Source organism: Phocoena phocoena, chromosome 8 (assembly GCF_963924675.1).
Source record: "Phocoena phocoena chromosome 8, mPhoPho1.1, whole genome shotgun sequence".
Classification (NCBI taxonomy): Eukaryota; Metazoa; Chordata; class Mammalia; order Artiodactyla; family Phocoenidae; genus Phocoena; species Phocoena phocoena.
Window position 1 is genome coordinate 1,848,865 of NC_089226.1, and position 23,282 is coordinate 1,872,146.

The 23,282-nt window shown below is 50.5% G+C and overlaps 1 protein-coding gene across 1 annotated transcript in view; it reads left to right on the top strand.

Annotated features, from left to right (window-relative positions):
- The window catches only part of OPCML (opioid binding protein/cell adhesion molecule like), a 1,073,563-nt gene that overhangs the window by 137,000 nt on the left and 913,281 nt on the right, over nt 1-23,282 (top strand). The gene's annotated exons all lie outside the window — the stretch shown is intronic.

Sequence of the window (23,282 nt, forward strand, 5' to 3'; positions counted from 1 at the left end):
TCAAAAGCAGTAATACCGCCTCCCTGCCTCCCCGGCCTCCCAGAATCAGCTGGCGGCTGCAGGCACCTGAGGAAAGGCAGCTCCGTGTGGTCGGCGCATCAGCCAGGCGCTCACCCCGGCTCATGGCGTCCGCGGGGACCGTCCGAGGGGCTCCGGGCCCAAGCTTGCTTCAGGGGCGGGCGGGCCGCTCTGGGGTGTGCTCAGACTCACCATGAGCATGTCCACATAAAGCCTTGTGTCCAAACGCCGAAGTGAACTTGGACACACAAATCCAGAATCAGCCCCTCCTTGGCAACCTCAGCTCATTCAGCAGGTGGGTTACCGCTCGCTCTGCCCCGGGCTTGCCCACATGTCCTGTGGCCTCTTCTCCGCTGGTCCCTCCTCCATCTTCCCCCCTTGGATTGAGAAATTCCCTGCGTTCTGCCTTCTGCCCCTTCTCCTCCTGCGCGGCGCCTTCTCCACGTGGGAGGTCCCTCTGCACGGCGTCAGCCACCAGAGCCGCCTCCCCAAGGTGTGTGTCCAGGTACGGTTGTCCCCTGAGCTCCCACCTCCCCCGGGGCGTGCCGCCCAGCACCTCCCCCTGTAGATTCCAGAGCGTCCCTCCTTCACTGTGCCAAGCGGAACGTTCCTCCCTGTCCCCTGGTTTGTGTGGGTCACAGCACACGCGCACCTGCTCCCCGATGATGCAGAGACACAGGCTTCTTTCTGAGTTTGCCCGTTGCTTCTTCCGCCGCCCCTCCACTTCCCTCCGGTGTTTCTCCGCGTCTCTGCCGCTCCCACCCTCCCCTCCAGGCTGTTGCGCAGGCTTTCCTCCAGCACCCCTCCTTCCCCGATGAGCCTCCCCGACCCAGCCCAGACCGCTCTCCCTTGGAGCTTCCGGCGCACGCCCCACCCTAGGCTCCCAAACGTCACCCACGACTCCCCAGATGGGCTTTGCTGATACTTCACCCCGTGTCCTGCTCTGCTCCCCCCTTTCCTCCTTCCGCCCTGCACTGGCTGACAGGCCACTCCCATCCTCCTTCATGTCCTGGTCATGCCATGGTCTTGCTGTGAGTCTGCAGGGCTCAGGTTTCCATCCTCAGCCTCGTCCTGGAGACTGATTTCAAGGCTGACTCACGTGAGGATGTACGTAGTGACAGAGAAAGTAAACCTACAAGATCAGGAAGGGCAGGAATCTGCAGGGAGACGGAGTGTGTTGGATGTCAAAACCAGAATCACAAAGGAAGGCCTCAGTGTTGAATTTAATAAGGATACATGCCAAATCACCTTTTGAGGTTTAAGAAAGAAATATCTAAAAGCTACTGAGTAGGAAAGGTATGGTTTAGCTAAAGTACCAACTAAAAAAATTCTACTCCTAAGTATAACTTAAGACACAGAATATAGTTATCAAAAAAGATAACAGAATCTCAGGCAGTAGTGAAATAATCTACCAGAAGGGTGGCGAGAGTCTTCAGTTTTCAGTTTCAGGCATTTTACAACTGGAATATGATATTGTAGTCAGAGTAACATGTTTCATGAAATTAGACAGAAGGCCTGCTTCATGGATGTTAATTAGGAGAAGTTAAAGCCCATAATGTATATGAATTATCTGTCTCAGTATCTCTTCCAAGACTGAAGTTGTGTAAATGATCTTTCTGACCCCACACTGAGGCCCTTCGAAGTTTTATTTATTTATTTATTTTTGATCTAAATGAAATGTCACCTCTTTAAATCCTTCCTAATGCATGTCGTGTGAATTCACTGTATCCTCTTTGATTATCCCATTGAATTTCACTTGATTTTCTACTTATATTCTGGCCATTTGCTTACATTTCTGTCTTTTGCCACCAGACTTTAAGCAACATCAGGCCAAGGACTCTGTTGTACTCATCTTTGTATTTCAGACATTAGCACATAATCAGTAAATGTTGAACAAACTCGGATACAGAGACAAAACTGTCCTTTAAACCAGGATTACTCAAGCTGTGAGCTGTGTTCTAGCTGTTTCTGAAAGTTCTCAGAGAAGCCTGGTTTCAAAACTATTAACACATATTCCAGGAAGAGTTCTATGGCTAATTAAGTTGGGGAGATTTGGGGTTCAATATAGTGGAGCTGGCTTCTTTACTATAGGACATTTTGGAACCTTTAATACATTATGTACCCTGTGAATCACCAAAAGTTGGCTGTCATGTATAGGATATACCGAAATCATCTGACTATAGAACGCAGCTTTTATGTATCACCATTTAATGTTTCACGGAGCATAGTTTGAGAAATGCTGAGCTAAGTCTTTTTTTTAGAGAAATGGCACATAACCTGTCCAATAAGTGCTGGAAATGAAAGTAAAAGTCTAAGAACCAGAAACACCTTATAAGGCAAAAGAAGGAGATGCTAGACAAACACATGCTCTAGACTTGAAGAAAATATATATCGAAGAGTTGAGAGAAAAGTTTGCCATGATGACAGCTAGAAAAGATTGGGACACAGTATAGATCACAAAATTTCCTGAGAAGGAGAAAAATAAGTGAAGCTGCTGAAGAAACCACAGTTTCTTCTGACCACAGAGGGAGCTCTCTGAGGAGCTTGGCTCAGAGGATGAAGTAGAGATGGAAATCTGTTGGGTGATACAGGAATGTCAAAGGGTAGCACCTTGGCACGCAAGGCAGTGATAGCCAGGGGTGAAGGGGAGTGATTGGAACAAATCATTAGGGTGTGAACTAATTAGAAGGCACAGGGGACCCTTATGAGCCCATGAGCAACCTGTTTCGGATGACTGGTGTGGAAATGCATCATCCAGAGTTTGAATATAGCCTCTGTTTTTGGTTCTGTCTTTTTCAAAGACTTAAATGGCTAAAAGCCAGGATTATCAAATTTGCATTTTGCATAAAGCAAAAATCTGGATAGTCAACACAAGAGACAAGGAAGTCAGGATTAGAAAGATGGCAACTGCTAAGAATCACTGATCAAAACAATTGCAAAATGAAAGTAAGTGGAAGTAAAGAGGAATAGTTAAAATTACTTCATTTTCCTGGAAGTTTGTACTTTTGACTACCTTCATCCAATTTAAAATTGGATATTTAAAATTAATCTAAAATTTGCAGGTTGTGGGGTCTGACTTCACCGCCTTGGAGAGGAGAAAACCAAGAGTATTGGCAGCACGGTATGCCAGAAAAGTAGAAAGATGCCCCGCCTACCGCCAATATATAAGTAAAAATACTAAATTTAATACCAGCGTAATATTCGGGTAAAGGAGGTGGTTATTTAACTGTCCTCCTTAAAGGCCATACAAACTATGGAGTATTTTGTTCTGTTTTGGGTATGATTGGAGACACAAGACTTTGATTCAAAGGAGGTGGCTTAGGAAAGTGAAGGGAAAGGTAAAAATCTCATCTGAAGAAAAATGGTTGGGAGTACTGGCGACATTTAATTTGGAAAAGAACAGACTTTGGGGAGACATCGCTTCCTCCAAACATCTGAAACGTAAGAAGGAAAATTGGGGAAACTGGATGGCTTCTGATGTCAGAGTGGAGAGTAATGCCTAGGACTGCCGGGAGGCGGATTTCAGCCCCCCGTGGCACGTTAAACGTTTTAACAACCAGTGCTGTCAGCAGGGAGCTGGCTCACCCTGAAGGCCTGGGTGAGTGGCCTGTTCTCTCAGTGAAGTGATGTGCTCTTGGCTCTCAGCGAAGACCCAGGGCAGCAGGGCTCCTATCACTTCCCTCTCTCCCTCCCCACTAATCCGGGTCCACTCGGGAAACAGGAACCATACTAGGTGTTTCAAACAGAAAGGACTGAACACAGGGAGTAGTGTCTGGGGACTAAACGGACCGGGAGAATCACTGAGTGCCCAGAGGTAACTGTCCAGGGTGCCACCACCCCTGGAGATGGGGGATGAAGGGGACCAGAGGACCCTCAGGGTGGAGGAGCTTGGGCAGAGATCTGGAGAGTCAGTGCTCAGATTTCTGAAAAGGGGACACCTCTGAGAGCCTGGCAGGACCAGCTCTGGGATTTCCAGACAGAAGGAAGAGGTGGGAGCCACCTCTGGGTTCCCCAGGCAGGAGCAGAAGAACAGAGGGGTGCGTCCTCCCCACACCACCCTTCACTTTTACTCTGGGCTCTTCGAGTGACAGGACATCTGGAAACGGGGTTCTCAGCATCGCGGCGTCAGAGCCGCAGGGCAGCACGTGGTCGAGGAACTTGGAGTCCACCACAGCCGAACTCTCTGGCTCCCGGGAACCCGCACACACCCTTCTGCCTGCATGGGGACCCCAGCAGCAAGGACAGACCCCTGCTTCATCCCCAGCCTCCACTCCTGCATTCACTGCCCATATCACACACCCTTTGCCCTCAGACAGCACCTGGGCCTGGTTAGTTTCCTACCTGCTGGGATGACTCACATCTTCACTCCTCAACGGTGTGTCCTGCTTTGGCCGGTGCTTCAGTTTCCCACTGACGTGAACGAGTGGACGTGGAAACACTGTGGCAGCTCCCCCCCGAACCCTGACACCATTTCTCTTTTCTTTTTCTCCGCCCTTTCTCCTATTTCCCTGCAAAATACCCAGATGGGTGTTGTAGGGGGGTTCCTGTAGTGGGTGAGAGGTTAGACCAAACTATTTTTCATGCTCCTTCAAGGCAAAATGTTCAAAGTGTTAAACATAAGCAGATGGTTACTATTTTGCATTAGTTAGTCGTGTTGCATTAGGTCTTTTGTGCCACTGGATATCTTATATCTGGACTGATTTCCACGTATATCTCTTCTCAATTACTGTCTTTATCAAAGAGTTCATATCTAATGGAGAAAATCTAGAAAGTGGAGGTAAACAAAAAGACTACAAAGCTTATAACTCCGAGCAGTTGTCGCTGATCAAATGTTGGTAAATATCCTTCTAGGCATTTTTCTTTACTCATCAATTATATATAGAGGTATTTGTATTGTTAACTACAAGTAGTTTTATAATGAATTTTTTAATGTATTTGGGCATCCTTCCTTCCACAGATCATCCATGTACCATTTTTACTGTCTGTCCAGGACTGCAGCATGTGACTGTATCATATTTCATTGAACCAGTCCTCCATCACTGGCCGTGGGTGGCTTAGGATGGTTGCAGTCTTAAGTGTTCGTGCATATTTTCAATTATCATCATAGAATAAATTCTTTCTAGTTAATTTCATTTATAACTTCTTAATTGCCAAAAATATTTACGTATCTGCTTATTGCAAAAGACACACTAAGACAACTCTTGCGATTTTTAATTCTTAGGTAAACCTGATCTTTTGCTGAATCTGACCCTTTGCCCGCAGCACGACCCAATGCCTTCCCTCTGCTCTTGAGTGATAGGAAGTCAGTCCAGCCTGTTCCCTTGTCCCTTCTTGCCTCCTTCACACACACTCTGCTTGGCAAAGTCTTAGCATATGTCCCTGGCAATATACTTTCCCCTCCCCAGCACCAACTCTTGAATCAAAATATCCTTTTTAAAACGTGGAAGGGCCTGGAAATGAGCAACAAGGAGCCAAGACTTTGGTCTCAAGGTTCCCGAGGCTTCGTCTAGGGACCGCTGCCCCGCCCCGCCCCGCCCCAGCCGGGGGGGAGCAGAGAGGCGCGGTGTCTGTCCTCAGTACTGACAGCTCCGTACGCAGAAAACAGGCAGGAGACTCAAGACGTGACATGAATGTAATAGAGGTCAAGCCGCAGCAGCAGCTCAGAGGATGAGGCGGCGCTTACCGGGACATTTGGGAGACCCCGGGTCCTGTCCTGTTAGCCAGGCCACACAAGTGGTCACATCGGGGCATGGTCCCAGCGCCAGGCCAGCCCCGGTGCATGTCAGGTTTGCAAGTTCAGTTCTCAGGTCATCCCTAAAAATGGCTCCTGAGTTATTTTCTCCTCGGAAGCTGAGAAGTGAAGCCTAAGTCGTGGTGACTCTTGCCCAAGGGCAGGACTCCCGGGTTCCTCGTTCCCTCCACCCTGAACAAGAACTTGTGGCCCGTTGTCTGCAGGGCAGGATGGAGAAGGCGTGGACGAACCAGGCGGCGCTGCCGTTGTGCAGCTCACCCGCTGCTGTAAGGGGGCAAAGTGCGTGCTTACGGGGGGAGCAGACGGCGTGGTACCTGACAAGCTGATGGTTAAGTGTCTGTTCACCTGGCAGGCTGCAAGAACTCAGGAGGGCTCTGTGCAGGAGTTGGTCGTGAAGGGTGGGCAGAGCTGGGGTATAAAGACAGGCAGGGACCAGCCTGGACAGAGGTCAGGGATGAGAGAGCATTGGTACCTGGAGAGAGTGATGTGGTGTGAACTGACAGTTTACATTCTTCTCTGGAAACATTTGATTTTTGTAACAGCCTTCTGGGTAGATTATAATTATTGTCCCATTTTACAGATGAGGAAATTGAGTCTTGCGCTTGAAGTGCTGTGCTTCAGGGCCATTTCCAGCTTGCATGTGACACACGAGCTCCAGTAGATAAAGAGCTTAGAAAGGGGCCAGAGAGGTGGCACCTGGATGCCAAGATGAGGAGTTTATGTGGAGAGTTGATGAAACAAAAATGCATGAGGAAATGATGGCCAAAGGAAAAGTTTTGATCAGAACTGTGCTTTAGGAGGACTAATCCAGCAGAAGCAACAGTCCGTAGGAAGGTCAGATTGGTAGCAGGGAGATCTGTTAAGAAGTTACTTTAACAGTTAGTACCCAAGGCAAAAGGATTCTAAGGAGGGAATTCCACCATTTTGCAGAGATGCGTGAACAGAATGTTCCACACGGCATTTTCCCCCCATTTTTAAACAGTGTTATTGAGACACAGTTTACACACGGTAAACGATGCGTATTCAAACCGAGCAAATTGGTAACTTTTGAGCTATGCACAAGATCACACAATCAATGTGTGAACATAACTGTGCCCCACAAATGTATCCTCCTGCCCCTTGGTGATCCCTCCCCCTCCCCCTCCCCCCTCCCCCCCTCAGGAAACCATTAATCTACTTTCTGTTAGATTAGGTTGCATTTTCTAGAGTTTTGTGTGAAAGGAATCATGAAGTATGTACTCCTCTTTGTTTAGCTTTTTTGTTGTTATTGATAATAATTCTGAGATTCATTCATGTTATTGTCTCCATTCCTTTGAATTCCATTGTGTGGATGACCAACTGTTCATCTATCCATCCACCTATTGATGGACTTTGGGTTGCTTACAGTTTTGGATTTTACAACTAAAGATGCTGTGAACATCTGTGCACAAGTCTTTTTATAGAATATGCTTTTATTTCTCTTGGATAAACACCTAGGAGTAGAACGGCTGCATCATATAGTAGGCGTATGTTTAAATTTTTAAATAACCTGCACAGCACTTTTTTTATTGAAAAAAATAAAGTAAAAAAAAAATACTTCTGAAAAATCAGAAGTAATTTACATTAAATGGTTAAATGTATTCTGATACATTCATTTGATAGAAGAAGACTTTTAAAAATGATTATGGATTTGTATTTAACAAAAATATGACCACAGCATAAAAAAGACAGGCTATCGACATTCATATACATATTTACCAAAATATCAATAGCATTTGTTTTATTTTTCTTAATTTTGATGTTTGTGTGTACTTTCGGCTACTATTTATTTATTTAACATCTTTATTGGAGTATAATTGCTTTACAATGTTGTGTTAGTTGCTGCTGTATAACAAAGTGAATCAGCTATACGTATACATATATCCCCATATCCCTCCCTTTTTTTTTTTAAACATCTTTATTGGAGTATAATTGCTTTACAATGGTGTGTTCGTTTCTGCTGTATAACAGTGAATCAGCTATACGGATACATATATCCCCATATCCCCTCCCTCTTGCGTCTCCCTCCCACCCTCCCTATCCAGCCCCTCTAGGTGGTCACAAAGCACCGAGCTGATCTCCCTGTGCTAAGTGGCTGCTTCCCACTAGCTAGCTATTTTACATTTGGTAGTGTCAGATACTATTTAATTTGTTTTCATTTTAAGCAAAAACATTTTTACAACCTTCCCCCCAAACTAATAAGGCTCTTCTAATATTCGAAATTGGAAAGGAAAGTTACATTGGTTCAAGCAATCAGATTGTCATAGGAAGTTTTTGGAGTGTGGAATGGGAAGTGAACCATAACCGCCTTATATTGGTTTTTTTTTCTTTTTTTTTTTTTTTTTTCGGTACGCGGGCCTCTCCTGTTGCTGAGCGCAGGCTCAGTGGCCATGGCTCACAGGCCCAGCCACTCCGTGGCACGCGAGATCTTCCCGGACCGGGGCACGAACCCGTGTCCCCTGCATCGGCAGGCGGACTCTTCAACCACTGTGCCACCAGGGAAGCCCTATTGTTTTTGTTTTTACTTTTTATTGTGAACTATGTACTTTTCCCTGAAAGAGAAGAACATTTTATTTTTTGGTATAGAAGAAGAAGAAAAAAAAAGGAATGGGTGTTAATAATAGCTTGATTATTTTCAACCCAAGTGCTTAAGTAAAGCAACAATTGATGTATAACTTATGCAGATCTATGCAAACAATTATTTCAATTGCAAGAGGAAGGATGGTTTGTTGAGAATGGCGATATTTGCGGGATTGCTTATGTGTCAGGCAGGCTCCTCGGTACGAGGCCACCGAAATGAGGAATGAAGGACCTTTCACTTTGAGAAGACCCAGCTCATTGTGGTAGGTGATCCTGGGGATTTCAAGGTTAACCAAACATAGTGAGAGACATTCATGAGGTGCTTCGTTGTTTCCCAAACACATGATGTACGTTCTCTTGCTTAGTTAGTCCTGTGAAGCCCTGTCAGCAGGCCGGAGAGGAATTTTAATTTAATCCGCATTTCAGAAAGGAGGAGGGTCAGGTCCACAGAAGTCAAATAAATTAGCAATAAATACTAGGATTGCTCCTTAAAGATGCTTCTAGAGCTTGCCTGTGCATCTGCTCATTTAATCCTCACAACAGTCTCAGGAGGAAAGAGGTAAAGGGACAGTTTTCTTCCTCCTCACCCATTTTCCAGATGGAGGAATTGAGCTAAATTAGACTGAATCACGTGAACAAAGACACAGATGGGGAACTGGTTGATAGCAGATGTAAACTCTAGGCTTAAGTCCTACAGCCACCATTCTTTAGTGTGCTCTGCAGCCTTGAGCTGTGTAAAATCACATGCTAGCGAACAAGGAGCCAGGGCTTAGCTTCTGACTAAATCGAGCACTCCTTACCCAACACCACGCGGTCAGGAGACTGTTCGTACACATCTTCCTTACTTATCTGTATTCTATTTACTGTGGCAGAGAGTTGAAGAAGTCGATAGGGTGTGTGTGTGTGTGTGTGTGTGTGTGTGTGTGTGTTGAATGGTGTAGAACTGGGGATTCCTTCCAAACCCATGGAGTTTGGAGTGCACGGCGTGGGGTTGTGAGATGATGTATTGCTCCATTACAGCTCATGACTCCCTATACTTTGTGGCAGTATCTTATGTCATGATGAAATATGGTGTGTGTGTTTAGAAAAGTGTAGATATGCCAGCTGGCCCTGTGCTTTGATTCAATTGTTAACTTCTTACCACTCTTATCCTGCTGAAAAGCTTCCTCTTCTATGGCATGTCTCAATAATGCTAACAACTTGCCTCTTCCTCCTTTGGGGGAGCTTCTCCACATTGACACGTTTGAGCCCCGTGTTCATTGCCATATTACCTGCTAAGAGTAAAATTACTGGCTTAACATTAAGTGTTTAGTAAAAATTTCTCATTTGCATTTACTCCTAAGTATTCTTTTTCTATAAGGATAAGACATTTCTATGCTAACATGACAATCCATTTAAATTATTGCACAACAAACTATTACTTTTGTTACAAGCTAAGCCAGGACCCATATGTTCCCCTTTTCTTGTAAACAAGAGGGCAGATGAGTGCCCTTGGAGTTGGTGTTGTGTTTTCAATCACTTGAGACTTGCTTGCACCAGATCTGATTGGACTGAATGCTCCTAGATGGGATTTCCTGGCCTTCTGCCCGTGGTTAAGAATGCCTTTGATTTCTAGCATCACCCTCCTTTCAAACATCTAAAAGGGATTCTTCCAGAAGTTCTAAATTCATTTAATTGTATAGCTATGTTTATCTGATGGAGAGAAGTCAAGTGAGGAATCAGATATCTAGGACAAAGTCTTGAGTCTTTGAATTCAGTTCTTTGCTCTGCCAAGCTGATAGCATGCTGGATGGTTACAGCATTGTCCTAAAACCTTGTGTCATATCCAAACTGGGCACCCCATTACTGTATCTGTATGTTGAGTTCTCCTAATGAATATCAAGGGTTCTGGATTCCTGAAGATTATAGATGTTCTGTGAGTCTTCTCTCTTGTGATTATGTAAGGACTCTTTGGAGATTACCAGGGGACTGGTGGTTGATTGCATGGTCTCAGTTTACCCATTGTTTTGCTTGGCTTTTTTTTTTTTTTTAAATTAACGCCCATTTTTATTTGTGCTCATTCTTTATAAATCACAGGTTGTCAGCAGCCTGAATATGGCCTTAAAACCAACACTAAAAAGAGATGGCAGTAAATAACCAGAAGCAATTGGTGTAGAGTAACAGACAATGAATGGGCTCAATTCCCTGAACCCACTCACTTTTCACCTTTGGAGCCAGAGAGTCACACCTGGGAGCCCAGAAGATAAAATCTGTTGGTAGAGCCCCTCCTGATCCCAGGACCCCAGGGCTCCACATGGGCACAGCTGCCAGGGCACAGACCTATCATCTAGATGCAGGGCCATAGGAAAGGTCACAGGAAGATCGTTTGTTTTGATAGAAATGGGATCGTTATTGGAACGAGTGGGTAAAGAAAGTCCAGCAAGGAGCTGGGTGGCGCTGTCCTATGGAGACTGCGTGTCTTGCCCTTCATGGCCCGCCTCAGAGTGTTAGAGCTGGTCATGAAGGTCCAGGGGCCTTTTCAGTTCTCTTCTGTCACTGGCTTGGGGAGACCAAAGTGGCTGGGCTGCAGGTCCTTCTACAGAGTGGTGCCAGGTTCCCTGCGACCTTAATGGTTGATCCCGTCCCCTTGCTGCCATTCCCCAAATGCCCAAATTCTTTTCCGCCCTCCCCCAGCCCCTCCCCTGCCCTCACTAATAAGTGGACTAATAAGAACCAAGTGGCTACTGTGAGCATGTTGAACGTCAGTTCCCCACTTACAGTAGCATCACAGAAATCAGAGAGGAGACCTGAGGAGCAGCGCGTTCCGCCAGGACTGCCCAGGGGCTTCGCACTAATTCTCGCCTGGGCCGGGGAGGGTGGGGGCTGCAGAGGCTGCATCTTCTCCTCTTCGTAGCTCGACAGAGAGGCGGGCTGCGGTGCTGCCGAGACACACGCTGAGTCAGGGAACAGGCCCGTTTTCACACCCAAACACCCCCACGCTCTTGTGCTCGGAGGCTGGGCTGCTCTCTGCCGGAGAAGTGGCTAATGGGTGCTGCGTCAGGAGACAGAGGTCAGCCCCGAAGGGGACCGGCAAGTTCTCTGTGGGTGTTTGTGATGTGGTGGAGGAAGGGCCCTGCACACAAGTTAAAGGAACAGAAAATAACTAGTCTTCGGGTTCTGCAAAGCTCTTTGCACAGAAACAGATGGGATCCATGCCTTAATTGAACCCTCATTAGGTGCTAAATTTGAACCACTGTTAACTCTGCTACCTTCCCTCAAAAGCACCGCTTTACTCAAGAAGCCCTGACTGTGTTTCTGTGGCTTTTGGCAGAGGTAAATTGAAAGAGCCACGATGTCTGATTTTAATTGTCCTTTTTTATTTTAATGTCAGCTGCTGAAAGAGGATCCGCCTTCTCAAAGAGGCGGCAGCCGACTCGGATGACAGAGGTGGTTTTTCCTTTCTGTTTACAGTGGTGTCCGTGAGATTCTGGGTCTGGGAGAGTCATCTCCACCCTGAGTTCCCCCCATGAGCTGATGGTGGGGTGTGTGTTTGTGTGTGTGTGTGTGTGTGTGTGTGTGTGTGTGTGTGTGTGTGTGTGTAGGGGGCGTGGAGTTGCAGGAAAGAGTAACACTCATGCCGTGTCTTTGGATACCTGGAGAACTTGCCTCCTGAATCAGGAAGTGCATTTTGTGACAGGTGGGGTGGGTGATGCAGACTCGGTGCATCCCCTGGGGCTCTGGCACTGCTCTCTGTGTGGGGGGTGGTGGACCTTTGAGCGGGCCGTGGCGTTATGCTCATCTCTGGCGTGGGCCGCTCCAACGTGTGGGTGGTGGGAGGCCCAAGCCAGCTCAGTGGATGCCCAGTTGCTCCAGAAACTAAACACTGCAAACAGGAGAGCAGACTTAGTTGTCGCTGATGCCGAGGAGTGGGGTCGGGTCTTCCTCGGAGGTCGGTAGGTTTGTTCCACGTGAGCCGGGGCAAGTGACGCCTGCGCTAGAGACGTTTCTGCGCCATTGGAACCCCGGGTTCCCTGGATCCTCGTCGCCATTAGGCAGGTGTGGTTGTGGAGATGTACGTCTGCCTCCTGGGCTCCAACCCCGGGCTCAGGATGACCTCGGCCTTGGTCCTGACACTTTCTATCCTTTCTTCAGACACGCTGAGCTCTGTCCTTCCCCACAGGGAAGGGGTGAAAAGTTCAGCCTCAGCTTGGGTCACGCTGCCCTTCTCAGGTCTCTGCTGCTGATGGCGCTTGGTCAGCCCCCTTTGTCCTCAGCGGACAGGGCGGCCTGGGCTCCCTGCCCTCCAGACTCTCCCGGTAGGGTTGGTGTTTGTGGCCTGATTGACACATTTTTCTTCCTGCCAATAATTTGTGAAGCATGTGTTGAGAGTGAAAGGGGGGGGCGTAACGCACCCCACGTCAGAGGTCAGCCCACTCCACGTTAGAGCTGAAATGAAGAGGAGCCATGGCGTGTGCAGGGCTTCCTTGCTAACAGAACCCCTCGTCTGGGGCGGCCGGGGCCCGTCTGGGATCGGCCACTTCCCTGATTGCCCAGCATCCCTCCGCAGCTGTTCTTGGCCACGTGACCCGGTGCTGGGCAGTGGGATGTCAGTGGACGTTGGTTTCCAAGAAGGCTTTTCCAGCCCCGTGAGAGCTCAGTTATCTCTGGCATCAGCCTTTCCCTCCTTTTTGCCTTGAACGTCAGCAGCCGTGTGCCGAGCACACACGCTGTGGGCAGGGAGCCGGGCTCGGACCCCAGGGGCCCCCTCTGAGCATCGCAACAGTGGTGACCCCTCCCCCTCCAGGCACCCACTCTGTGAGAAGAAATCTCTGCTCGTTCAACCCACTGTACCTGAGGGTGTTCCTTCCGGTCACAGGCGCTCCTGGGAGTGTGGGTGCAACCGAGTCAGAGGCTGTGCAGCCCAGGCGGGTCCTGCAGGCTTTGCATCCAGACACGCCCAGCCAATGCAAGGAAGTGGCTTCCACGGGCTGAGTGTGCCTGTGTGCATCTGTGTGTCTGTGTGTGCGTGCGCGTGTATGCACGTGAGAGAGAGAGGCGTGGGGGAGGAGAGAGAGGGGAACAGACGGGTGGGGGAAGAAGCATGGCCATGAAGAAGAAGAAAGATTCAAATCCTGGGAATATCTGCCGAAACTACATATTTGGAAAAGATGTAGCTTAAGAGTAGGAGTCCCAGTAACTTAGTCTCCGTTCTATTGACTGCATTTAAGGCTCACGAGGCTCCCCACCAGCCATTTTCTCCTTTCAGGAGGCCTCGTCCACTTTAACAAAACATTCATTCCACAAAACTCAGAGTCGCCACTCAGCACGCCGTGTTATTCTAAGGATTGGGGGAGCAAAGGTAAAAAGGAGGACGACGGCTCACGTCGTATGAGGCCCGTGTATTTTGCAGTATTTAACTATTGTTGACTGTATTCTATTTATGCTTAAAATAATATTATGAAATAAGTTGTTCTTTAAACAACATCTTACAGATGGAAAAGCTGAGGCTTCGTTTGAGGTTAAGTAACTTCCCCGAGAGCACACGACCCATCACTGTTGGAGCTGGTGTTGGCAACCACATCTAAGTCCGGAGTTGCTTGCTTTCTGCTAACTGAGCTATTAATGTCTGCTTTCTAGGTGTCCCCAGTCTAATGGGTGGGGTGGGGATAGGAAGCGTATTCAAGAAGAGCACGGCTTTGGAGTCACAGGGACCAGGGCAGGACGCCCAGCTCCACCACTGGTCGGCTGTGTGCACAAGCACAGCTTGGCCTGAGCTCCTTTTCTGGGAAGTGGGTATATGAGCATCTACTTCACTGGCTGGAATTTTGCAGCGGTTCCACATGATAGCAGGTGGTACAGGGTGTGTGTGCGTGTGAAACAGACCTTTAAATGACTGAAATGAAATGTGTTAGCCATATTATTGGCATTTATAAAGCACTGCTATTTACACATAGACGTGGGCACTGAATAACTGAGGGAAATCAGTAACGTGATGGAAGAGTGGCCGCGTGAGCTGGGACAGCCGGCCCTCACTAGTCAGAATCCGGAGGAGCGGGACGGCAGGCCCTCTGGGCAGGCGTTTGTGCACCTGGCGATGTGATGCAGCACAGGTGTTGGAGCCTCGGGCACCAGGAGACCTGGGTGTGGCCCGAGGAATGGGGAGGGGTTGGTGAGATGGGAAAGTGTGCTTGGGGCCGGCCTATGAAGGTTCTTGGGTTTGTATTAAAGCAACAGAGACAGTGAGGCTGCTGTCAGCTCTTCCTCAGGGGGAAGTGGAGAGCCTTCTGTTTGCCCCAGAACACAGCATCCAGGAGCCAGTGGGCTCGGGGTGGGGGTGGGGGGCGGCCGGAAGCCACAGCGTTCTGACTCCGCGTGGCAAGGGTGATTCTGTTCCCTCCTCCTCTGCCACCTGCCACGCCTCCCTCCATAGCTCGGCTGCTTGAGGTGTAGCTTTTCTAAGCAAGTGTGAGAACACACCTGGGTAGGAAGCGTGAGCCTCTGCTTCTCCCCATCACAGAAGCATCTTTTAGGGAGGAAATAGCTCTGATGGGCTCCTCTATTACAGTGATAGCCAAAGGCATTGCTTTCAAGAGGTATTAGAGAGGCAGAGAGAAGATGACCCAAAAATCCATGTGTGGAGGTGGGCAGGGCGACAGACCTTCTCCTAGAAGGAGAATTTACCCTAAACCAGGTGAGCCCGGGCACATCGGCGCCTTTACTGAGAGGACTCCCCAGAATGCCATAATCCCGCCCGACCCTCAGCCCTTCCTGCTGGTTTGGGGTGTCTCTTTTCCATGATCCTATTTTGTTCAGCCCAGGAAGCCTCCTGAAGCAGGTGTGAGAAGAGCTCTCTCGCCCTGTCTGGTAGGAGCCGAGTGGAGCCCTGCTCACGGGCACGGCAGGGAGCCCAGTGTCTCTCGGGTCCCCTTCAGTCCTCGTTCAGCCACGAGAGATGCATGACTTGCCGCTTTCCCCACGGGCCACTTGACCAGCCTCATCTCTCCCCGAGCGGTCCTTCCCGGGACAGAGTTTGCCCGCTCTTGGGATGCCCAGCTGGCTTAGTGCAGCGTCCTCGGGCTCTTCCCTGAGGAATGGAGCCGCCACGTGACAGCTCAGCCCCATGTAAAGACAGAGGGCAAGCTGCTTTCTCTCCATCCTCTTTTGAGCATCCTCAGAGCTCGGGCCCTGTGCTGGGACCGCGGGCACTGTCACCGTCTCCCTGATAGGAAATGGCTTTGTCGTGTGCAGCCTGGCTTGGGGGCTGGGGAGGGGAGTGAGGGGAGGCCTTGGGGAGGGGGGACGAAGCCTCGGATCCTCAGTCTTCACGCTGTCAGGCCCTGCGGGAGTCTGGAAACGTGCTCTTGGTATCCTGTCATCTTGGCCTGCTTTACTTCTCGGATCCGGCTTCCTCGCCTAAGGCAGGGTTAACACGTGCGGCTAATCTCCCGGTCCCTGCAGCCAGCATGAGCTCTTCAGCCCCATGGCTGCTGTTACGTTTGTCCCCATCAGGGAGAGATGGGGTCTTCCCCCGCGACTGTGGCCGCTAGAGAAGCTTCTGCTTTTCTGAGTGAATAAGCCTGTCTGGGGGGCATCTAGGGAATGGTTCGCACCCCCTGAGCGTGAACTTCCCTTGGCGTGATGGTACGGGCTCCGGTCCTATCTGATGGCAGGCGGGCTCCGGTCCTATCTGATGGCAGGCGGGCTCCGGTCCTATCTGATGGCAGGCGGGCTCTGGTCCTATCTGATGGCAGGCAGGCTCCGCGGGGAGATGGGAGCACCCAGCGTTCCCAGTGGGGGACAGGCCGTTTCTCCCAGCTGTGGGGGCACGGCTGTGGGCAGCACAGCTGCATCTCAAAGCACCTGCTCGACTCGCTGAGCCCAGCATGCACACCACAGGGCCTTTCTCACCACCGTCAGTGTCTTTTTTCAGAATCCCAAGTAACTAACTGTGCCTTTTCCCAGAAAGCCTGTTAGGTGGGCTCTATCCCTCCGGGGGATAATTGTGGACAGTTGAGAGGAAGGTGCACTTGGGAGGGAGTAGATGATCTAAGTTCAAGACTCCATTCCCCGGACCCCCTCCCATGACCCCGCCTGTTCAGGCTGCGTGTGAACACGTTGTTGACCTGTCCAGAAGGGCCTTGTGCAGACAGTGCCCGACCCCCCAGCGGCTTCCCTGCCCTGAGAGCATCTTTGGGTTATTGTAGGAGCCGCATGTGTCCCTCGAGAGCCAGGGCCCAGCCTCCTCCTGCTTTGCCATCTCCCGTGTTGAACACGCTGTTCTTGTGTTGGATCCCCGTCAGCAGCGGTGAGAGGTTTGCAGGAGAAATACAGTGTGCCTGTCAGCCTTCTACCAGCAGTGGTGCCGTCAGAGCCCTGTGCCGGGTGCGGGCTGCACGGTGAGCGGACGAGGGGACGGCTCTCCAGGCGTCTGGCTGGGTGACCGGGAGTGATGTGCCCCTGCAGGGTGGACTGCGCACTTCGATCCGGGGGTGCGGGGGCACCGGGCACCTGGAGGATCCCAGTCTGACACCCTCGCGTGCACAGCATGTGTGCGGTTTTCTGTAGATCACACTCACACGTAGACTGACTCCTGAAGTGTGTGTCCACTCTTCTCTGGTCACAACCAGGACGGGGCAGGGGACTGGCTCTGGGCTCCTTCCCCCATCCCCCCTGCCCTGTCCCCAAGTCCTCGGCGCCTCATTTGGCAGGGGTCCTGCCTGAGGGCCCAGCATGGTGACCGCAGCCTCGCGGTGCCCTCTGGGCTCTTGTCTGCCTGCCTGTGCAGGAGCTGGGACACGTCACCCTTGTTGCCGGTGGGCCAGTCACCTCCGCCGGTGGGCGTCACCCCGGAAGGGCCGTTCCTCTGAGTCACCGTCACCCCGGCATCCTGCCCTGTCTGGCTCAGGAAACTCCCAGCGTTTCAGGCTGACATAAGACCGTCTGTCTGGGGCAGATGCTGGGCGCTGACAGCCTGGTGGCCCAAAAGGTTGGAGGCTGCAGGCTCCAGCCCCTATTATAAGCGGAGGCCACGGAAGCACCCTCTGAAGCCAGGGACCCGGGCAGCAGTGTGAATGGGACTCAGCCAACCAGGGCGGAAAAGGACAGTGAGCGGGTAGCGTTCTGCAGCTGGACGTGTAAGGTTTTAAGGCCACTGTTGTTTGGGCACTTCCTGCGTCACAGACACTGGAGCAAATCACTGGACCTGCACAATAGCCCTTAGAGCAGGGCTGCTACGATCCCCATTCTGCCAAGAAGGAATGGAAGTGCAGAGGTGTTCAGTTCTGGCCAAGCTAGATAAGAGCCGTAGCTGATACTTGAACCCAGGAGAGCCTGAGTGCAGTGTTCAGGGCACTAAACATTCCCCTAGTGCAGCATGTGGGTAGGACAGACATAACAACTAATAGGAGTGAAAAGGCATTGGCTAGACTGACGTTGATCAGAATTCAGCATCACAGGTTGCCTGCCTCCCTCCCTCCCCCCTCCCTCCCCCTCCCTCCCCCCTCCCTCCCCTCCCTCCCCCCTCCCTCCCCCTCCCTCCCCCTCCCTCCCCCTCCCTCCCCTTCCCTCCCCTCCCTCCCTCCTCCCTCCCCTCCCCTCCCCCTCCCTCCCCCTCCCTCCCCTTCCCTCCCCTCCCTCCCTCCTCCCTCCCCTCCCCTCCCCCTCCCTCCCCCTCCCTCCCCCTCCCTCCCCTTCCCTCCCCTCTCTCCCTCCTCCCTCCCCTCTCTCCCTCCTCCCTCCCCTCCCCTCCCCTCCCCCTCCCCTCCCCCTCCCCTCCCCTCCCCCTCCCCTCCCCCTCCCCTCCCCTCCCCCTCCCCTCCCTTCCCCTCCCCCTCCCCTCCCTTCCCCTCCCCCTCCCCTCCCTTCCCCTCCCCCTTCCCTCCCTTCCCCTCCCCCTCCCCTCCCCACCCCTCCCCTCCCCCTCCCCACCCCTCCCCTCCCCCTCCCCCCCCACCAATGCGTATTAAAAGCTTCCTGTTTGTGTGCTTTCCACAATGACTGTCAAAATCATGTGCTCCCAGGCGCCAAGGCCCTTTTCTCGCACTCGCAGCATCAAGGCCGCCTGGGCCTCTCTCTGCGTTTATCCTCGTTCCCAAGCCCGCCCTCTGTGGGCTTCTGGAAAGCCTTCTGTGCCTTGCAGTGAAGTCTGGTTGTGAAGGCACCTCCTCGTGTGCTATGATGGTGTGGGTAGAATGATAACATCTGGGCCCAGGTTGCTGTCATGGAAAGAGAAGAAGGGGTTATGGAGTTGGTCAGACATACACTCATATCTCAGCTCTGCTGCTTCCTTACCGTGTGCTTTCAAGAACTCTGTTTACCTTCCTTGAGGTTCAGTCTCCTGGTATTGGTGATGCATCCTGATGCGTAATTAAATAAGAAAAGAGATGTTACGTTTCTGGCAGAGCCCCTGGTACATTATGGGTGTGAATAAATGTGGATTCCCATCTTTCATTTCCTGTAATTGGATTCTAAGCTCCTTGGGTTCAGTGCTTGTAGTTCAAGCACACAGTTTTACATGTCGGGGTCACATAGGGTTGTGGGCCAAATAGATACAGAAATGAGAAAATAAATAAAAAGTGAGCAAATGAAAGATTTTTCAAGGAAGAAGCCTCTGAGATATTCTCCTGGTTGTCATTTTCAAAGTTTCATTTATTGGTAGGTAATTATTAAGCAACTACTCAAAGCCTGAGGCTAAAAAGGTGAGTGAAATACAGTCCATGCAGTGAAGGGGCTTCAGTGGAGGAGACGTTACTCAGGAGCCACCATCGATGGTACAAGTGCATGAACGGGCTCGAGCATCTGAGCCACCTGGGCCTGACCGTGGCTGCCTGAGGTGCTTGCGATGCGGTCTCGGGAACTTGCTTAACATACCTGAGCCTCTGCAAGATGGACGTGGGATGCTAATTACTCTACTTCATGGGATCTTTGCAAGAATTAAGTGAGAAGTGCCCAGCAGAGAGCCTGACCCATAGCAGATGCTAAATAAACAGTCGCCGATACGGTGATGTCCCAGATATAGTCATCAGTACTGTGTCGGGGGGACGTGACTTCCAAGAAGATGTTGCTCGTCGTGTGGCGCCCTAACGGTTGGGAACAGTTATGAAAGAGGATGGAAGCCTTTCCCGACGGCAGGAGGATCCGGCATGAGTCCACAGGCACAGGCGTCGAGCTTGGCTTGAGAAGGAAGTGAGGAGATGGTGGGGGGGTGATGAAAGTCTGGATCACAGAGGAATTTAAATGCCAAGCAAAGGCATTTGGAAGTTACTTATTTACCTTAGAGGAAAGAGCAAGTAAATAAAAATTTTAATACGGGAGAAACGTAATCAGAACTGTGTAGGGACCTTAGTAAACCAAGGTCCCTTTTCCAGTTCCTCGGGTGCTTCCCCTACAATTCAGAATAAACCCCACTGTTTTTGCCATGGCCCACCAGTCCCCTCCTCACATCATCCCCCATCCTGTCTCCCTGGTCCCCCCAGCACTGGTCTCCATGTTGTTTAGGAGCCCGTCAAGCACTGGGGCCTTTGCCCCACTGTCCCCTCCGTGTGGGCTGCTTTCCTGCCAGGCTTCTGGATGGCACTACTTCCTTCCACCCAGGTCTCTGCTCAGAGGTCAATGAAGCAGGAAAACCTTTCCTGACCACCTGTCTGAATAGCGTGGCCCCTTGAGAGCCCTGATCACCAGCTCACATGCACTTGTGTCTTACCTGGTTGTTGCTTCCCTCACCTGGAATATAAGCTACATGGGAGCAGAAAGCCTCTCTTTGTTTCTTCCCAGCACCCAGATCAGGGCCCAGCACAGAAAGATGCTCCACAGATACCTGTCGAATGAGTGAATCATCTAGATCGTGCTGAATAAATATGAGGATCTTCCAGCAGCACAGAGAGAAGAGGAGGCCCTAACACGGCAGCTGTAGGAGTGAAGATGGGTCAGCGTTTCAGAGTCTCGTACATTAAACTCTGTTCTTGGGTATCTCGTCGAAGCCCCACAGAGAGTGCTGAGAAGACAAGACAAATGGGGTCCCTGCCTGACTCTCGAGGGGAGATGGGCCAACAGACCAGGTGATCACCAGACAGAACAATGAGAGGTCTGCGGGATTTCGGGTGCGGTGGAGGAGAGATTAACCTGATAAGCGTTTTCATCCATTCGTTCATCATTCTGTTCATCAGTTGGGAAATGAAGGAGAAGGAGACGGAAAAGCCCTTTCCACCTGAGCCGCCTGTGAAGGTGGCGGTGCTGTTACGTGAGATGAGTGTGACCCACAGAGAGGCTAGGGAAGAGGGAGCCCTCGTGTAGGAGTCCAGGGTGTGTGGCGGGCCGGGCATAGGGGAGAAGTAGCGGCAGGTGTGCTTTTTCCCCGAGGGTTGGCAGGGAATCGAGGGAGAGTGAGTGCAAGGCTGCTTACTGGGGAGGTTGTGGCTTAGTTCTGATTTGTGTTGGTTGTTATTTTCGGGGGATTTGGGCATATCTGTAATCTGGCAGGAAAGGGGTGGAAAAAAGGATTCCAAAGAGTCACTAGATTTGATGGAAGATCATGGAGGAGACAGGGCATTGTGGGGCTAATGTTTGTTAATGTTTCTTAAGGAGGAACGTTTATCCCCCCAAAAGGAGGAGGAACATCCCTTCTCAGGCTCAACACAGGGCATGATTTAAGTGGTGGACACGTCTTCATTTAAGGAAGAGCTCCGGGCCCTTGTAAAATCTTCTCCGTTTGCTTCTTGTCAAAGAACAGAAGATGGGATTTGAGAAGATTAGATTTGAAGAGCAATTGGGAGATGGTGTCTGAGGGGTGGTGTCCTTGAGGTGAGCATCTGCCGTGAGTCTGCATCGCAGGAAGGGGTCCCCACCTGCCACGCTCCCTTCTTAGAGGAGCTCAGGCTCACCATCCACTTACTAGCCCAGCGTCTGCCATGGACTGCCCATGTGTTATTTCTGTGAATTCTCCCACAGCCCTGTGAAGATGAGGGTCATGACCTACGTCCTGCAGATGGACGAGGAAGCCCTAGAGACGTAGAGTAACGTGAGCAGAGTTAGGTGGCTACTGAGACGGAGAATCAGTGCAGAGCTCACGTCCCGGCTTCTGATTTATCAGCTTCCTCTCTCCCCTAAGGAACCCACCTGAGATGGCGGTTCTCCTAGCCATGATCTCGTCCAGAGGAGTGTGTAGGCTGTTATAATTTAGTGATTATTTAGAGTCACCAAGTCTGCGCTGGTTCCAGGAGCCCTGCAAGGAGTAGCCATGAGTTTATGTCCGTTTCTTAGGGCAAACTGTGGAATGACAATTCCCGTAGATAACCCGAATTTCTCAGCGTATCTCTGTATGGCCGTAGCGTGTCCTTTGTTTTGAGTAGAACTGGCCCCTGGTCTAGCTTTGATAGAAGCAGCTCCTAAGATGACAAGGAAGTTTGTTGATTCCTTCTACAGGAGGCCCTTTAAGATGAACTGTCAGCCAAGTCTGGCCAGCTGACTGCTTGCACGGGTGTTTGCTTAAAAAAGAAAAACTCTGAACCTGACCTGAATGAGACCTTGAGGTTTCAGAATTAATACATGTCCTGTTCCTGCCACACCTGTGACACTGTGAAGTTGTAACCACAAACAAAACCTGGACAGGTTCCATGCCAGCCTGACCTTAATTAAAGCTATTTGGAGGGCTGAAGGCTAATTTAAAGGTGATTGCCAGAGGGGTTTCTCAAGTCTAAAAGTGCTAGTTTGACAATTAATGATAGTGAAGGGCTTAATTGGCTTGAGTTAAAATAGCAGGGGAAGGTAAGCTGATGTCCCCTCTGTCCACATGGGGACGGTCACCTGAAAACCCCCCAAGGTCCTCCTCACCGGGTCGGAACAGGAGAGAGAGAGCTAGCCCTGGGTGTGGGCAAGCAACAGTGTGGAGTCCTTCCCGTCCATCTCTCTGGTTTCAGTGTGCTGTGGAAGCTGCCGCGACACGACTTGTTGCCGACGTTCGGAAATTCGGTGCTTAGAGCACAAACCGTGGAGTGTAACCAGGAAACGCAAACACCCTTCCTCCTGTACTGGGGTGTCAGGTCTGTGTCCTAACCCCAGCATTTAGAGGTGTCCACTTGTATTTCGTAATAGAAGAAACTTAATGGTGGTGAAGTCAGACATATAACGCAGTGTTTTGTGTTTTTTTAAATTCATTAATTTATTTGTTCTTTGGCTGCATCGGGCCTTAGTTGCAGCACGCGGGATCTTTTGTTGCAGCACGTGGGCTCTTGGCTTTGTTGCAGTGCGTGCACAGGCTTCTATCTAGTTGTGGCACCTGGGCTCCAGAGTGCGTGGTCTCTGTAGTTCAGGCGAGTGGGCTCAGTAGTTGTGGTGCGTGGGCTTAGTTGCCCCGAGGCATGTGGGATCTTAGTTCCCCGACCGAGGATCAAACTGGTGTCCCCTTCATTGCAAGACAGATTCTTAACCACTGGACCACCAGGGAAGTACCTATGACATACTTTTAAGTTACTGGTGAGAGGAGAAATTCCACCTGATCCCAGTCATTTCTGTCATTACTGACGGCTCCCTTTTTGCCTAGTTCTACAAATGGACCTCCCCCTGACCCCGCACCTGCTTTCAGAAGGTGGCGGAGATGTTCTTTACTTACAGGCAAAACCAACCGCCTTAGACGGAACAGACACTCCATTTAAATCCCCCTGGTCCCTCTTCTAACACAGAGAAGAAGAAAGCTGATCTGTACGGCCATTGGGAACGTGGTCCCCACGTGCACAGCCAGGGGTTCTGTGAATTGCAGACTGACTTCAGCTACGTGTTTCTGTAACCGTTAGGGACCTGTACCGAATTTGACTGAACCGTATTTTAAGTGACAGAAGACTTAGCCACTTAACCACTTTTACCAGCTGCCATCTTGTTTTGCGGCGGCAGATCGAACCGCTTCAAGTATTTCTTGGATTCCTTGAGCTAAGAGAAAGCATTA